This window comes from Canis lupus, chromosome 17 (assembly GCF_048164855.1).
Source record: "Canis lupus baileyi chromosome 17, mCanLup2.hap1, whole genome shotgun sequence".
Taxonomy (NCBI): domain Eukaryota; kingdom Metazoa; phylum Chordata; class Mammalia; order Carnivora; family Canidae; genus Canis; species Canis lupus.
In genome coordinates this window covers 27,009,645-27,029,059 of record NC_132854.1, presented here as the reverse complement: position 1 = coordinate 27,029,059, position 19,415 = coordinate 27,009,645, and the positions used below count along the sequence as shown (strand labels likewise).

General features: G+C 32.7%; 1 long non-coding RNA gene across 15 annotated transcripts in view; it reads right to left on the bottom strand.

Moving 5' to 3' along the window:
• Nucleotides 1–19,415, bottom strand: part of LOC140607968 (uncharacterized) — a 415,966-nt gene that overhangs the window by 99,587 nt on the left and 296,964 nt on the right. For 3 of the 15 annotated variants that reach the window (XR_012009892.1, XR_012009901.1, XR_012009899.1), the window contains one exon: nt 13,051–13,186. The exons of 11 other annotated variants lie outside the window; for them this stretch is intronic. This is a non-coding gene — a long non-coding RNA (uncharacterized lncRNA). Of the gene's footprint in view, nt 1–13,050; nt 13,187–19,415 lie in introns of those variants that run through there. One more of the 15 variants, XR_012009911.1, reaches the window with a different exon arrangement.

Genomic DNA, 19,415 nt, shown 5'->3' with positions numbered 1-19,415 from the left:
AAATAAAATCTAAAAATCTATTTGAAACCACCAGAAATCTATCACTAATGACATTAAACTCTATCACATTATACATGTTGTCTTCAGAAAATAAGCTTTTTGAAAGGCCAAATATATTATAAAGTAATGAATGAAAAACAAGAAGAAATGAAATAATAAGATAAACTATGAAGAAATTTACTTAAGTTAAAAAAAAAGATTTCCTTCATTGTAAAAATGTCCATCAGGTAATGCCATTCTGAGATGCTGAAAGACCATTATTTTCAAACTTAATATCATTTGATAGCTCATATTTTAAAGTTAAAAGACGACACATTTTTAAATAGCATGCTTGGGATACATTATAAGCCTAAGTTAATGTCATTTACAGATCACTGGGGTTTTTGGCTTCACACTACAATGGCCTCATCCAGAGAAAAGAGGCTGACTAAATCTAATTAGGACTTGTAGATGTGATGAACCCTCGTTGCTAAAAGCTGAAATGGCATGGATTTAAACAGTAGCATGATGCAGTGGAATGAGCAAAGGTTCAGAGTTACATGAAAAGGTTATGTTTAGAAATTTCACCATTACCAGTTTTGTCACCTGGGAAAGTTATTTGATGTCTCAGCACCCTATTATCTGCCTCTGCATAATCTGCAATGCTGTTATACATTTTACATGAGATGCCAATAGTGTAGAATAGTAGTTACCACAATAAGCTCTGCAATCTGGATAGACTTGGTTGACATAATGACACCTTAGGAGATCTGTTACGATGAATGGGACAATCCTGTAGCTCTTGGTGCTGGAGAATGACAATATTTGTTTCTTAAGGACATTTTAAGGAGGTCAGAAAACAATCAATGCATATCTTATCATATTGCCTGGTCCATAGTAATTGCAATAAATTTTAGCTATTATCATAGGTAGAATGTTTATATGCTACGCTCTTCTTGCCTCATAGCTATGCTCTATAAAGGTCATCCCCTATGCTCTACTTCATAATTTATTGTTATTATTAATATGTTTAAGGGAGCAAATATAGTGAAAAGTCTATGCAGTTTGGAGGCATATGAATATTGGTTTTATTACTAGATATTTGATTTTATGAAAGTATATGTTTGGAAACTTAGGATTTGGTAAAAAGCTGCTTATGAAAATAACTGCTTCAAAAATAAGTGGAGACTCTGTGGAAATGGCTTGGTAGCATACAGTGAATGAAAATGCTCTGCATTGGCCATCTCCATGAACATGAAGGCTGGAGAAAGCAGAAGAGTGATGAGAGTCAAGAATAGATAAGAGCTCGTGATGTCAGAAATAGTTTAATTTTAACTGTAGTTTTTAAATATTTAATTCTAGTTATTTGCATTTCTTTGGATTTTGTGGTTATTAAAACCCAATTGTTTTATATGTTCTTTATGGACATTAAAGGAAAGGGCTGATGACCACATCAGTGTTAAGCTCATTATGATCAGGAATCTGCAGAAATTAAAGGCTGGTGGTGTGAGCAGTTCATTGACTAATGCAGATGTGAATTTTAAAACTAGGATTGTCTCTATCTTCTTGAATATGGCATAAGATTGCAAGAAACTTCACTTGAAGCTCAAAAGGAAGCATCTATCTCCTGACATCTGCTTACAAAAGTCTCCAAACCAATAGTGAAATACAGTTTCCTAGTGGATAAAATGGGAGTAAAGGAGAGTTATCCACCAGTTTTTCTGTAAAATGTAAATGCCATGAAAGTTTGGTGCATTTTGGAGTTTGTTGAATTTCGTTCTTCATTAGATGTCCAGTGATTAACTGAGAAGTGAAAACAAATATTTATTCTAAAGATTAAATCACATTACATAAAAAAGAACCATATATAATATCAAGCACATAAAAATAACTAAGCAGTGTTAGTTTAAATCTTTCATTTAATATTCCAATGTTTTATGAGTAAATAGTATTAATGTATTGTAAAAAAAACAAAGTATATCCATTACTTATGTGAATGACTATAATAGATGAGCACTGTGTGTCACACTATAATCACAAGAGGAACCAGAACTGTTCCATAGAGGAGTATTAATAGATGGTATTATTTTTTTAAGATTTTATTTATTTATTCATGAGAGACAGAGAGAGAGAGAGAGAGGCAGAGACACAGGCAGAGGGAGAAGCAGGATCCATGCAGGGAGCCTGACGTCTCCAGGATCACGCCCTGGGCTGAAGGCGGCGCTAAACCGCTGAGCCACCTGGGCTGCCCAATAGATGGTATTATTAGATGGTATTAAATATAATTTTAATTTCACGGGAGAAAAAAAAATAGAAAAAAAGGAATTGTTAAACTTTAGCTACTTTTTTCACTACAAAAAGGAAATCATTTTAAATGGTTTCAAAGTTAATGGTTCTTAAAATTATTAAGAAGATTTAAATAAATATCTTTGACTATTTTGTCTCATTTATAAGATGATTAGGAAATTAGGATTTCTATATTTATCATTTCTAATGATTCCAAATACAAGTTCTTGTTTCTCACATTTAGTTTTATGACACTTAGAAAATCAAAGTAATCTCTGAAATTCATATAGAAAATATTAAATTAAGACGAATATTGAAAATCAAAAATAAAACTAAAGTCCTGTTAATTAGGGATTTAGATCAGAAAAGACCCCGAATAGCCAGGGGAATTTTAAAAAAGAAAACCATATCTGGGGGCATCACAATGCCAGATTTCAGGTTGTACTACAAAGCTGTGGTCATCAAGACAGTGTGGTACTGGCACAAAAACAGACACATAGATCAGTGGAACAGAATAGAGAATCCAGAAGTGGACCCTGAACTTTATGGGCAACTAATATTCGATAAAGGAGGAAAGACTATCCATTGGAAGAAAGACAGTCTCTTCAATAAATGGTGCTGGGAAAATTGGACATCCACATGCAGAAGAATGAAACTAGACCACTCTCTTTCACCATACACAAAGATAAACTCAAAATGGATGAAAGATCTAAATGTGAGACAAGATTCCATCAAAATCCTAGAGAAGAACACAGGCAACACCCTTTTTGAACTCGGCCATAGTAACTTCTTGCAAGATACATCCACAAAGGCAAAAGAAACAAAAGCAAAAATGAACTATGGGGACTTCATCAAGATAAGAAGCTTTTGCACAGCAAAGGATACAGTCAACAAAACTCAAAGCCAACCTACAGAATGGGAGAAGATATTTGCAAATGACATATCAGATAAAGGGCTAGTTTCCAAGATCTATAAAGAACTTATTAAACTCAACACCAAAGAAACAAACAATCCAATCATGAAATGGGCAAAAGACATGAACAGAAATCTCACAGAGGAAGACATAGACATGGCCAACATGCACATGAGAAAATGCTCTGCATCACTTGCCATCAGGGAAATACAAATCAAAACCACAATGAGATACCACCTCACACCAGTGAGAATGGGGCAAATTAACAAGGCAGGAAACCACAAATGTTGGACAGGATGCGGAGAAAAGGGAACCCTCTTACACTGTTGGTGGGAATATGAACTGGTGCAGCCACTCTGGAAAACTGTGTGGAGGTTCCTCAAAGAGTTAAAAATAGACCTGCCCTACGACCCAGCAATTGCACTGCTGGGGATTTACCCCAAAGATACAGATGCAGTGAAACGCCGGGACACCTGCACCCCGATGTTTATAGCAGCAATGGCCACGATAGCCAAACTGTGGAAGGAGCCTCGGTGTCCAACGAAAGATGAATGGATAAAGAAGATGTGGTTTATGTATACAATGGAATATTACTCAGCTATTAGAAATGACAAATACCCACCATTTGCTTCAACGTGGATGGAACTGGAGGGTATTATGCTGAGTGAAGTAAGTCAGTCGGAGAAGGACAAACATTATATGTTCTCATTCATTTGGGGAATATAAATAATAGTGAAAGGGAATATAAGGGAAGGGGGAAGAAATGTGTGGGAAATATCAGAAAGGGAGACAGAACGTAAAGACTGCTAACTCTGGGAAACGAACTAGGGGTGTTGGAAGGGGAGGAGGGCGGGGGGTGGGAGTGAATGGGTGACGGGCACTGGGGGTTATTCTGTATGTTAGTAAATTGAACACCAATAAAAAAAAAATTAAAAAAAAATAATAATTAGGGATTTAGAAAACATGAGAATACATGCAAAATTTCAAATCCCATGAATAATAATTTTATGTTCTTATTAATTTCTTTAAGTCAGAGATTATCACATCAAAACCTATCATTTTTTTCCCTTCAATTGTTATATTTTTGATGTCCTGAATAAATCTGTTTGAACCTCTACTAAGAATTCTTTGTGGATATTGAACAACATAGTAGTGAACTTCCTTTCTTATTCTCCTGAGCTGAATCCACTCTTCTCATTGTAGATATTCTTATTTTTTCTGTTCCTCCCCTTGTGCATTTTTCCCCCATAGATATGTAAAATATTATATATATCCTATAATATATATATAAGTAATCCTGAAATAATGTATATGTACCATAAATGGAATATAGATCACATTTTATACAATATTATATGTTAGGTATAAATGTAATATATATTATATATAATATGTAATAAATATATATTATATAGATTTTAAGTGATCTTCTTATGATATTGAAATTAAACATATCTATAAGCAATCTAGAAATAAACATGATTGAGTATTGGCCTGGATATAGAATTTAATATCCAACTGAATTATGTTTTCTCAGAAATTTTGAAGTGAATATATCTTCTTGTATTATCCTGTGTTGCTCAAGAGCTGCTTGGTAACATTATGATATTCTTTTGTCTTCTTTAGATAAGTTTAAAATTTTCTCTTATCCTTAGAGTTCTGAACTTCTGTGGTTTGTCTGGTCTGGGTCTTACTGTCTTCCAATTAGTAGTACATGATGAGTTCTGTCCGTGTGTAAGCATGCCCTAAAAGTGTAAATATTTTGTCCTCCTGTGTATCTTTTTCTCCCTTCATTTTGGATACTTTTATTATTTTTTCTTTAGAATTTTGTGTGTCTTTGCTATTCATATTTGTTCTCTATCCTTATACCAGGCTCATTGATTAATAACAATATTATTATTTTTGAACATGTAGCGCCATTATTTTATTAGTTCTTTCCATATGTTTTTATATTAAGTAGATGTTCTCTCATGGTTATCTTATATTCTTAATTCTTTTTGACATCAGTAGAACTGTACATTTAAGCACAAATGCCCATATGTTTATGCATGCACTTTTAATTATCTTTTGTCCATACAACTATATCAGTTTCCTTTAGATCAATATTTCTATTACCTTACTGTAATATCTATCATATTGTAGGTAAGATTATTATTGGTTTACAAGTAATTTCCTAAAATATTTTTTTTCTAAAAATGCTTTATTCATGTATTTTTTAAATGAATGAGTATAAGATCACTTTTTTAATATTTCATTAAATACATTGAAAGACAGAGGAGTAATTTTTATTATAAAATGTCAGTAGTTTACACTAAGTCAACAATAATGATATAATGTGTGGTTTGTAATTGATTTGAAGGGATATAACAACAATGAACAAATATTTGAGTGTTCTGTGACTATAGGGGGCTTTTCAACTGATAGGCTTTACCTTTGATTCATCATACAGGAGGGGGCTTCACTCTGGAAAGTACTAAATACAAGCATTTTGGCAAAAATTGCTCAGGGCCTTGTAGTTTCTTCAGAACAATCAATCTTTTATTCTTATACACCTGCCTATAGAGATTTTGCATGGAGAATGGGGTCACCAGTCGACACAACGCCTCTCTAGGAATAGTTTAAATTAATGACTGTCTTTTTTCATCCTGAATCTAACTTCTGCTCTTAGTCATCTCAGCCTCTCAATGTGCTGGATAGAATGACCCCTCTTTTGTCCATATCTTCCTCTATGAATGTTATTAGCTGTTTTCTCTTCCCTTAATCCAGCAGTTACCACTTTTCCAACTCTCTTTACTTCTTCCTCCTTGATAAATTTGATATGCCTTTGGCACATTTTATATCTCTATGTTATTGTGGATATATAAGTCAGAAACATTACTTTCAGTTTATGCCCTTAGAAATTTGTGGACCATAAGAATTTAGGTGAGATTATTTGGCCACAATTGAACTAAATGTACTTATTATTAGAATTTTTCTTATCAAATTTAAATTATTTTCCCAGAAACTGTAGTTTATTTATAAATCTTTTGCTTTGTATCATATTCATAGACTAAAAGACAAACTATAATAATTATCCTCACTTAAAAATATGACAGGCATTTGAAGCATGAATGGTTGAACACATTGATGAGTGGAGTAACATGTTCATCTGAACTCTCTATAGTAAATTTATCATGATGTCAATAAAGGAAATACATTTAAATTACAGGAATTAAATGGCTTTTATTTTGCTACATTTTTCATTCTATTTTTTAATATATAACTAAGATTTTATAATTTATTACTGAATACACATGTGGCCAGCTTGAGATTTCAGTTAGCAAAATAAATAACTTGCATTTGCATGAATCCCCAAAAATTCCAAGAAGTACAGGTATATAATTTTTTTTCTGGTGGATATATTAATAGAAATTGAAAATAAATTAACTGATTTATTTTCTATAAGTGAAGTCAAATGAAGTTGTGTTACTGGAAAACTAAAATGTGTTCAGTGCCTATATTCTAGATATTTCATTAACATTTGCCTCATATTTATATATTTATTTTTTCAAGTTTTTATTTAAATTCCAGTTAGTTAACTCACTGTGTAATATTAAAGTGTAGAATTTAGCAATTCATCACCTACATACAACACCCAGTGCTCATCACATTGAGGAGTCCTCCTCAATCCCCATCATCCATTTAACCCATCCCCCACCTCCCTTCCAGCAACACTCAGTTTGTTCTCTATAATTAAGAGTGTGTTTCCTGATTTGCTTCACTCTCTTTTTTCCCCTCTATTTTCTTTTTTTTTTTTTTTTTTTTAATTTTTTTTTAAATTTTTATTTATTTGTGATAGTCACAGAGAGAGAGAGAGAATGAGGCAGAGACACAGGCAGAGGAGAAGCAGGCTCCATGCACCGGGAGCCCGACGTGGGATTCGATCCCGGGTCTCCAGGATCGCGCCCTGGGCCAAAGGCAGGCGCCAGACCGCTGCGCCACCCAGGGATCCCTCCCCTCTATTTTCATTTGTTTTATCCACATATGAGTGAAATCATATGGTATTTGTCTTTTTCTGATGGACTTATTTTGTCTATATAATACTCTCTAGCTCCATCTGGTCTTTGCAAATGTCTGGCTGATATTCTAACATTAGATGGCATACAGGTGATACTCAATAATGTCTTAAATAAACTAATGAATTTATAAATCTCTTACAATCTTCCATTTTTAATTCAGATTAGTAAACTAAACTTCAGGGTATGTAAGCAATTTATACCAAAAGGTGTATTATTAGTAAGTGATGGGAGAAAAAAAAAAATGGAAGCCCAGAACATGTGTTTAGTAGCTGATACTTTATCTCACCTCATGTAGTATTTCACTTTGTCACAAGTTACCAATCTAGAAAATTACAATTAGATTCAAGAGCAAAGATGAGCCTACCACTTTTAATTTATCAAGAATTTAAAATGTGATTTCGGTGGAATCAGAGGCTATGGTGCATTGGATTGCCTACTTCCATTTATCTTGATGTTTAAGGGAATTTTTTTTCTTACCTGTTTATTTTTTTATTTTTATTTTTTTCTTACCTGTTTAAACCATTCAGAATGAAGCATCCTGTGGCTTGCCAAACAAAATCTTAATTGGTAAAGATTAGACCCCCAAATTTTCACATAAATGAAAATACTTATGGAAAAGAAACTATAAAAAGACATCTTAACATATTGGATGTCACAGAAATTATATCATAGCAATGCTTTTACTGAAGGAAATAAATACTAGTGCAGTTTACAGGTGAATAAAAGGTCAACATTTATGAAAGTAGATTCATGGAATAGGATTAGTGAAAATCACTAAAATTAGTTGCTGGAATATTTCTGTAAATAACATCACAGGGTTTTGTAGGGCAAATCAAAATATTTAAGTGCTAATAATTTTATTTAAATATTTTCTAGTCTAGGTTTATCTATTCATTAACCTATGGGAAATTTATTATTATTTTTATTAGAATTCAGTTAAATTCTTAATTTACCAAATAAATGTACAAACAAAAAATCTGCACCTGAACTGAAAACACATAACATACTACACATTTGTATAACCTTAAATCAATAAGGTATTGAAGACTGACCCCTAAACTTAAAAAATGAATAGCAGAGAGACGTTTAGATTTCCCTGTCCTAAAATGCCCCAATTTTAGTGTGAGCAGATGGAGAAACATGAGAGATAGGAACCATTTCACCAGGGATACTGCTAGCATATTTTAGCTGCTAAAGTTCATGGCTATTTTTGGTGATTCAAGGAAATTTAAAGGTTAAAAAATGATGGTATGTTGGCAGTGTCCTTGCTTGACACAACAGAGCCAGCCTCTCCAAGTGGCAGGACAGAATCTGCATTTTAGAAACATTCTGAAAGGGCCTAGCACAATAATGTCACAACTGGCCCACAGCCCAGCCCAGCGAAGATCCTCTAGACACCCAGTGGGTTGGTGCTTCATCATGCTATTCTCATTCCTCCTCAGGGACCTTTTAAAAAATGATCAAAATAACCCAAACCCTCCCTCCTACCCCACTGGCTGCTACTCTGTAGTTTTGCAACAGAAAAAAGTTCTTTGTATATACATACTAAAATATATTTGCAGATGCATTTTTAAATGAGTTTATGCATTTGAAGTTAACAGATAAAAGCAAACATAACTAGGTTTTTACCAATAAAAGAATGTAATGAGGACCAAATAAATCATAAATATAATAGGATGACTGACAAAAATAGCACTAAATATATCATTTACAAGTATCAGAATGAAATATTTTCACTTAAGGACAAATAATTGTATTCTGAGTAAAACATGATAAAGTGCAAAAAAGAAAACATGGTAAAGTGTATAATATTTCTCAAAATTTAGTATAAAGGCTAATAGTTCTTTATTACTATGAATTTCAGTCATATAATAATAATGAAATTATAACATTTTAAGATTATTTTAAAAGGTTGGAAAGAATGTATAAATAACAATAACCCTGTCATATTTTGCTATGTGAATTCATTTTGCTGTGTGACTGATATTTAATGGTGTAGGTGGAGAAGGGAGACTTCATAATGTAATTTTATTGCAATCTAAAATATACTGTTTTTAAAAATCCCCAAAGTTTGCAGTCCAGTTTATAAGGAACTTAGAAGTTGCCACTCCATTCTAACAGCAAGTAAGGAGCTGAACAAACTGAAAAATCAATAACTAGTGTTAGATCTGGAAGAGAAACGAAGTCATAGGGCAAAACACTGCCCCTCAAAGTTAGATAGACAGGTGGACACAGAGAATCAGAACTGCCCAGAGCAGAAATCTCCCTGGGAACCAGTGCACGAGTAGGAACATTTCAACTGCAGTTGACAAATTGCTAGAGGCTCCATGTAGACAAGCCCAAGAGATAAAAACTACAATGGGACTTCATCATGGGTGGGTGAGGGGAGACTTCATGTTTTTATGGGTTTTACTTCAAGTGCCTTACCAGATCCTGCCAGAGAATATCAGAGGAGAAAAACAAAAAACAAATAACAAAAAACAAAACCCTCCAGCATCTGGTAAGGGGAAGAAAAAAAAATAATGTTTTTAAATACATAATTAGGTCATTCTGTTCTTAATAAGGCTTGACCTCAGGAGAAGATATTTTTTCAGAGACTAACCTACCTTTGGGAAGGGAAGTACCCAGAACCATCTCTCTTTAGGCATTCTGTTCCATCTAAGCAGGAAAACCTCAGAAGCCCTGGTGGAGATTACAGTTTAGGGGCAAAGGCTCACTAGAAGACAGAGACTAATCATAGGACCTTAGAACACTTTCCATCTCTGCACACATTGCCCCTACATCTCCAAAGACCTGTTTACTGCAGTTCCTATTATGCAGTACTTCATGTCCACCTTGCAACAAAGTTTTAAGGATACTAAAAGGCAAAAACACAGTCTACAGAGACTTAAAAAGCAGCTGAAGCAGAATCAGACATGGCAGGAATACAGGAACTTTAAAAAACCTATGATTAATATATTAAGGGCTTTAATGGAAAAAGTGGACAACATGCAAGAACAGATGACTATTGTAAGTGCAAAAATGCAAATTCTAACGGGGAAAAAAGACAAAAATAAATGCTAGAGATATAAAACAAAGTAAGAGAAAAGAGGAATGCCTTTGATTGTCTCATTAGTAGACTGGACACAACTGGAGAAAGAATCTGGATCTTAAGAGTATGACAATAGAAACTTCCAAAACTGAAAAGCAAAGAGAAAATACTGAAAAAATAAACAACAAATAGAACCCTCCAAAACTGTGGAACAATTATGATGGCATAACATTCACGTAATAGGAATGCCAGTTGGAGAAGAAAGAAAGAAAAGAACAAAAGCATAGCTGAAGTAATAGTGACTGAGAATTTCCCCAAATGTTAAACACCAAACCACATGCCTATAAAGCTCAGAGAACTCCAGAAATACGAACCCTAAAACATTAACTAGATATATCATACCCGTATTTCATAAAACATTATCAAGTTATTTCATATTCACATTTCATAAAATAGGGTAGGTGGAAAAACACTCGAAAGAAGCCAGACAATGAAAATATCTTAGCTACAGAGAAGGCTTTATTTGTATTTGCCAAATCTTGGAAGCACTAAGATGCTCTTTAGAGGGCAAATGGATAAATAAATTTGCTTGTATCTAGACAAAGATATATTATTCAAAGCTAAAAATAAGTGAGCTATGGAGAAACCTTAGATGCATATTTCTAAGAGAAAGAAACCAATGTGAAAAGGTCATATCCTATTTAATGCCAACTATATGATATTCTGGAAAAGGCAAAACTATGTCAAATATAAAATAATCAGTGGTGGCCAGAGATTGAAGAGAGGAAGGGAGGAATATAGGCAGAGCATAGAGGATTTTTAGGGCAGTAAAAATATTCTGTATGATATCACAATGTCATTATACATTTGTTAAAACTCATAGAATGTGAAGCACCAAATGTGAACCCTCAGGTAAACTATAGCTTTTGGGTGACAATGCTGTTCCAACTTTGGTTCAGTTGTTACAAGTATACCATTATGATGTGAAAGGTCAATAGTGGAGGTGTTGTGTGAGGAGGACAGGAAGTATATGAGAATTCTCTGTACCCTCCACTCCATTTTGCTGTGAAATTAAAACTGTTTACTAAAATAGTATTAATTAAAAGAAGCACCATCTTACCATATAGCTTTATTGAATCGTAGTAATATTTAAGGTACTGCTTCAATATGATCATACACAAAGCAAACTCCACTTTGGAAGCTTCTAGTCATTGTCCATAAGACTACATCTTTCCCATTATCAAGGGAGGTCTGTCAGATGCTTGAGTGCTTTCATTTCTGAGTCTAGTATAGATTTTATAATTAATACGAATAAAAATATTACCACTATGACAAATAAGCCACCAAATACTCAAAGCATACTTACCTTTAGTTAGATTTAGGACAATATTATAACTATGCATGATCTCCCTTTTTTTTAATGTAATAAAAAAAATGTATGTTTTTAGTAATTTATCAAGACATTCTTCCAGAATGCTGAAATTCATTCTTTATCATGTTTATAGATATGCAAGTAATTTATATAAAGCTCAAGTATATTGAAGTTATACACAGTATTTCCAAAAGTTTATGTTCACATAATTAACCAATCTTTCTGAAGAGTTGCTTAGTAAGATATTTTATCATCATTCCATCTGTAAACTTCACAATTGTCCTACCTTTTCTGCCCTCCCCACAGCTGGAATATACCTTTGAGCCTTTTATTTTATATATATATATTTGCCTTTTTCAAATCAAGAATATTTCTTTGATTCCATTTGCAAAAACAAAACAAAACAAAAAACCTGCATTTCCTGATAATGTTCAGGGGGGAGTTGTTATTTGAAAATCCACATAAACACACTATTATATGTCTAAATGTGAAGAAAGCATTTTTTTCCTAATTCTAATATTCATTCATCATAGCACCAAAAGAATTAAATTCTGGTTCTTTTGAATTCTAACACTTTTGGGTTGACTTTGAGTTGCTTTTCAATCAGTGTCACATAAACCACTAAGCAGTAAAAATGAAATAAAAGATACCTTTAAAGGTAAGGGGAGAAAACGGAAAATACAAAATACGTTCACTAGTTTTATTCCTTTCTGGTTGAGGTAATAGTAATAGTTTGTTCACTTCATACATAATGCATACAAATGCTAGGAGACTACAGTTAATAGGAAATCTACATTAGACCCGACCTGCATGCTCAAAGAAGTTGGATTTTTCCTTCTGAGTACTAATTTTAGTCAAAAGAGGAAAAGAAGTTCAGTTTTTTTTTCTTTGAGCTTCATGCATAGTGATAGAATCCTATCTTTAAAATGTCAGTGGTAAAAAAAAAATAAAAAATAAAATAAAATGTCAGTGGTAATATCTAAATGACAAAAATTAATGAATTGTTCTACCATGATTCTTAGCCACATTATGCAAAAATTAGAGTAATACATTGAAAAGCAAGGTAATAAATTGAATAGCAAAGCACTATTACTGAAATGCATAGATGTACCATAACCAAACTTTAATTTTTCCTTTGAAGATTTGTGTACTGAAAAAGCAGGGTCAGCTTATTACCTAACATTTAAATGCATTTACTGATACTTTCTTCAAAAGCTGGGAGCTCTCTCACATACTATGAGAATTACAAAATAGTTTAATATCACACGTTACATAACAACATTGTTAACACATAAATTTAAAATAACAGAAAAGGAAATTTCTCACTGAAAAGAAAACACATTACAAAGAACATATATAAAGGTAGATAAATAAGAAATGAGGATTTAATGAAAGAATATTATCCTTAGTTGAAACCTAAATACATGGCTTTTGAACCTACTTCTGCCCCACCAATATGTGGAAAGAGACAATATTTTTATAACTTACAAAAAATTCCATTTGCATCCTTGTAAATTGAGGGCTGAAGTTCAGTGTTTCTTCCACACCTAAAATTTTAAAAATCCAACTATATTTTCTTCTATTTTATGGAAATAGAAACTTGCAGGTTAATATGAAGACATACAAATCTTTTAGACTTGGATCTGGAAACTTGGTGATTTATTTAATATTAAAATATTAAAATATTTTCATTTTTTACTAAACTTGAATGTTTGTCAGGAGGGTGTTACAAAATAGAAGTTGTTATTGTCAACTTACTAGTAACTGCATTTGCAATATAACATGATTTAAGGAATTATGTTGTCCATAGCAACTAAAATTTCATTACAATTTAATGAAAACCCACTGGTATGTTCTTTTATTATTTCAAGTATTAAGAGTTAGATATTTTTTACCATGAGATACTTAGTAACTCATTTAACCAAATTTTTATGCATTATAAATTGCTGTATTTTTATTTAAAAGAATTCTCAATGTAAACTCTAATTGTACTTATGGATAAAGAAAAAAGTTAGAAAATGAATGAAACTCGGGTCATATAAATAGAGATATAGTCCTAAAATATTTTACTGAAATCTAGCCAAAATGAAAATAAAAAATATTATGTTGAGCCCTGATTCATTATATTTCTTTGATATTCTAGCCAGAGTGCATATCTGGAAGTAACTCATGACATGACTAGTGATTATTATTTACTATGTATTGTTAAATAGATTTATGTACTATGCATATCACCCATATTTATTTCTTTTTAGTATATATGTATATATTTAGAAAGATAGATTTCTTTTTCATTATAGATCTTATTTAATTTGAAAATACAGGCACACATAGTAGAATATATTTAATCGAGTGCATTAGGCAGGCTAAAGGCTAAGCTACTAAGACAAGTAGATCATCAAAAAACTAACTTAAATATAAGTTTATTTTCACTCAGTAAAATACTAGAACAAAATTTTCAGCTTTGAGGGGATGATGGTGGTGCTGCTGTCCTCAAAACCAAACTCCCAAATTTGCTCTAATTTTCACCATTTCCTAGACAGTATGAAAGAAAAATGTAGAATCAAGAACAACTGGCTTTATCTGTAAGGAGATGACCCCGAAGTAATCCACACCATTACTATTTACATTTCATTGCCCAAAGTTAATTACTTGGCTTCACTGAACTGTTAGAGGATGAAAAATTATTATCTTTAGCTGGATGTTAACGTGTACACATAAAATTTGGCACCTAAAAATAGGAGGTGAAAGGATGTGGGGAACACTCATACTTCCTATTACTTTTTGCTTCACTAGCCTTTCAGATATTCAGATATCTGATATTTAAGTATTTCAGATATTTAAGTATTCTTTTCCCTCATGAAGAACAGAACCTATCCTATCACTAATCTTATTATATTATTAGACTCATCTTTATTGATACCTGGGTTATGTACAGTTTACCAGGTTTGATGTTGCAGTTTTTTTTTTCTTTTTTTAAAACCTTTTTCCACCAGACAGAAAACTTAAGATGCACACAAGAACCAGGGCAAGTGGATTAAGAGGAATTCACATATATTGCTGATGACATGAAAGTGACACAACACCGTGAGCCATTTGGTATTAAGAAAAACAGTCATGTGCGTATTCGATGACTTGGCGATTTTTACTGCTAGGTGTATTTCTTTAAAAAAAAAAGGTCAATGCATTTGCACCAAGGTAAGTTAGTTTGATATTCATATCAAACTTATTTTGATTAAGAAGGAAAAAGGAAGCTATCTACATAGTTGAGATTCACTGATATGGCTGTTTCTTTTAAGTTGTAATTTGTTCAGAGTGGTTACGATTCTATTTTGATTGTTTAGTTTTTATGCACCACTTATTATTAACTATTTTGAACATTTTCCCAGGAACTGCCCATCAATAGAACAAAGAAGAAATAAATCATGTGTATCCTCATAAAATAGTAAAAGAAATCACTGAAAACAAATGTACCATGACTACATATGTCCACTTAGATAGGTCATCAATATGTCATTTTGGGCCAAATAAGTGAAATGTACTGACCAGAGCACACAGTTTTACATGAATTACATAGAGTTCAAGCCAAGAAAATGATATATATATTATTGCAACAGACAAATGTTTAAATTGTAAAGAAAATCAAAGGGATGGTTAATATAAAAATCGCAACTCTAGTTAGAGGATTTCCAAAGTACTATTTATGTTCAAATTGTCAAGCTGGGCAGCGTGGCCATCAGTATTCATCTTAATATAACTTTTTATGTTATACATATATTCTAACTATAATATTTGTGTATGATACATTTTGTGTAATAGTCTTGAAAGTGAGATTTCTTGATAAAAACAGATTATCTCTCAACAGCTTTATTACATTTTGAGTTATCTTTATATAGATTAAAAATGTGGTTGTTTCTTATTACATCTTATGTGTAGATCCTGGTGGTTATCAAGGGATTGCTCTGCTCCTTTGTAAATATCTGACATACTCAACACAAAATCCAAGGAGACTGTGCTGTTAGAATGGACTGCACTACCTCTACCCTCTGCTCCCTGTTTGGACCTCTCTTCACCCACTGCTGTGATTGCCACAGAGTGAAGAAGGGGGACTATTATGGAGAGACACAGGGTGATTGCTTTCTCATCTTAATTCCCTTCCTGTCAGTCCTGTTTCTGCTGATTTAAAGAGAGAAGGACTTGGGATCAGAGCAAAGGTGAGAACATTGACCATGTCTAAATTAGAAATTAAATTTAAAATTATTGCCAAAGCCATAAAATGTAACTGTACTGGAAGTTGTGACTGAAGGAGTCTGTGTGTCTGATTGAGTAAGAATGAGAGGTTTTCAAAAAGTGAAAAGAATACAGGGGATAGATGAAGGGCAATATGTCCTGACTATTTGCTTCATAAAATATCTGAGAAGAAAACTAGAAAAAAGTAAGTTGTAGTATTGCTTATAAATATTCTGAATTTAAAGTCTTTTACCAAGATTCCCAGACCCCTTGGAAATATGATTCCCTCCAGAGAACACAATGTGCCACCACAGTATTTTTCTTTGTAAATGTGCATTAGTGATACAAATATAACTTTAGATAAAATGATCCTTCACCCCCCCAAAAAAAACAAAAATGATCCTTCCCTGCTAAAAATAAGGTCCCTTGTTTCTTCCTCCTCCTCTTTTCATTATTACTATCACTCTTATTATTAGTAGTATTAGACAGTTCTGCTTAACTTTAATACAAAGCAAATTTGGAACTCTAAAAAATCAGTCTTTAATGATGATCAGCTCTAATAATGTATACTGAATCACCCATTGTATAAAACTATACGTATTAAATATGTTAAAGGAGGGCCTTTTTTCTTTAGCATTGATGAAAGTGATTTGTCTTCCTCATGAATCATAACACTGAATTTTTTTTTATTTGGAAATTTCTAGTGCATAAGACTATAAACCTGCCTGATCTTAATGGTTTTTGTTTGTTTTATTATATATGTAAGGGCTCAGATGTTTGTACAGAAAAAAATGCACAGCCATGCACACATCAGCTCACAACTTCTTTGATAACTATTTTAGAAAATATTTTATTTTATATTCACTTTTGAAATATAAAGACAATATTAAATATATGAAAATAATTTATTAAAGTTCTATGTTCAATGTTTGGTAGACAGAATAGTAAAGACACCAGAGAAAAAGTATACTCGACATAAGTAAAAAAAAAAAAATACTATCTAAATTTTATCAAGACGTGGACACTTTCCTTTATACCTCTGGTTAAGTTTCCCCACCCCCCTAGTTTTTGCTTAGGAAGAATTAGATATGATTATCAGAATCATACTGTAGTTTATTAAAAGCCTAGTGCATATATTATTTTCATGAACTTGTCTTTATACCGCATAAAAGACCTTTTCTTCAAACGTCTAAATGTTTACCTAAGCCACAAATGTGACCCTTTTTTCTCACTTCTGTTTTCCATTTCTCACATATAATTAATCATTAGGGGCAATTGATTTTATCATCAAAATCTGTTTACCGTTCTCCATCTTCTTCCTACAATGTAGTCCAGGTGATTATCTTCTACTTCTCAATTACCATTAGGCCTTTCAAACTAGTCTCTCTCTATCCTTGGCCCCTCTGAATAATTCTAATCAATTATCAGTAATATCATTTATAGATATTCATCCTATCACATATATTTCTCTGCTTAATCGCTTCCCATAGGTTTCATATTATCCTCCAGGTTATGTAGAAACTCCTTGATATGGCACACTGGTTAACTCTGCCTGTTTCCCTCAAGTAGCATCACTCACCATATGTCTTTTATATGGTCTGTGCTCCTTTTCCCCATTGCCTTCTCTTTGATCTGCTTGACTCCTGCTTCTTCACATACCAGCTTTGGTGCTACCTCTTCCAAAGAGCCTCCTCTAAATTATTAGGGCACTAACTATCCCTGCTAGACATTAACGTGCTAACTAGGCCCAGTGTTATGATAACATACAATATACAAAAATGCAATTATTTATTTGATTAGGTTTTCTCTAATTAAATATTAGGTATTTGGGAGTAAGAATTGTAGGCTTCATCTACATGTCCTTGGAAGCTAGAGCAGTGTATGAGTGATTAATGTAAGCTACTGGTTAAATTGAGTTGATGTAAATTAAAATTTAACTTAATAATGGCCATTGAATTTCATTTCTGTGAAAGAATCTTCCAATATTTAAACTGAAGAATATATGGACATTGAAGGAAGGTAGTGGAAGAAAGTATTTTAGAAAGAAAAAAAACATAAGAAAAATTACAAACCTACTTAGTATATCTAAGTATCTGGAGTAAGCTTAGAATGTCTGGAATAGGGCACCTGAATGGCTCAGTTGGGGTCTGCCTTCGGCTCAGGTCATGATCCTGAGGTCCTAGGATTGAGCCCCACATGGGGCTCCTTGCTCAGCTGGGAGCATGCTTCTCCCACTCCCTCTGTCTGCCATGTGCACTCTCTCTCTCTCTCTCCCTCTCTCTCTCTCTCTCTCTCAAATAAATAAATAAAATATTTTTAAAAAAACAACAAAAAGAATGGCTGGAACAGAAAAAGTGAATGGTGTAGAACCTTGAAAAAGTTGCATATTGTTTTTTAGAAACCAAAATTTAATATATAGAAGAGGGATAAGTGAAAGGTAACATTGAGTAGGTAAGCAGAATCCAGACAATAATGTTGGGGACTCATTTTAAGCTAAATCAAAGAATTCTGTATTCTATTTTTGAGGAAGATACAGAGGTTTTAAACAATGTTCATACAATGCCAGCAGCCCTGTGGAAGATTTGGAGAATTATGAGTTGTGGCATGAAGAGTAGAACTCCCAAGCCATTTATAAATGCCTCCTGAACTGCACGATGGAAGTCATTACTCCTGAAAGTATTTCTTCACCATAGAAATGTTACTTTTTAAAAAGCTTTATCAAGATTAACAACAAAGATAAAAACTAAAATAGATTATCACCATAGTTTTTCAGATGGTTTTGACACAATTTGTTTACCTTAGTTATTTGTAATACTAAAAATAATTTGACAATTATAGATCACTTACTTTCGTATGGAAAATATCCTATTTTTCCTGAGCTAGCATAGAACTCTGAATTAGTGTGCAATCCATATTTGTTGATAATCATGTTAGAAAAGTTTCAAAATTTTGTTAACTTTGATTTGCTTTCTAATGATTTTTATTTCATAATTGTTTTTCTTGCTATATAAGGGAAAATAAACCAAAGAAAAGTTTTGAAATCTATTTCTCTGACTCATAAACTCCCCCCACTGGTTTCTAGTAATGACTTAAGGTCACAAGGATAATTTACATATTGCTGGGAGATATAGAACACTTATCTAAAGGCTAAATTGTATTACCTAACATTTTACAAAAGTTTGATAATTATCCATGTTGAATTTATGTGAGGTCTATAGATCTTTATGCTGCCATTTTATAAATGAGTAACCTGGAGCTTTCTTCCATGACATTCCAAAGGCCACACATGTCAGTGGAATGGAGCCAAGAGGGAATGTTAGACAGTTTTGATGACAATCAAAATGCATAGAGCAATGTCCCCTAACTGAATCCATTAGCAACATTTTCTCATATCTAATTAATTAAATCTCATCTAAAAAGTGAAACTTTAAAAAAAAAAGTGAAACTTTTGTAAAAGCATTTTTCCTTATGTTGAGTGGACAGATTTTTCATTTAAGTTCGCTGTCCATACGACAAATTGTCCAATAGCATCTTGAATAGTATTAT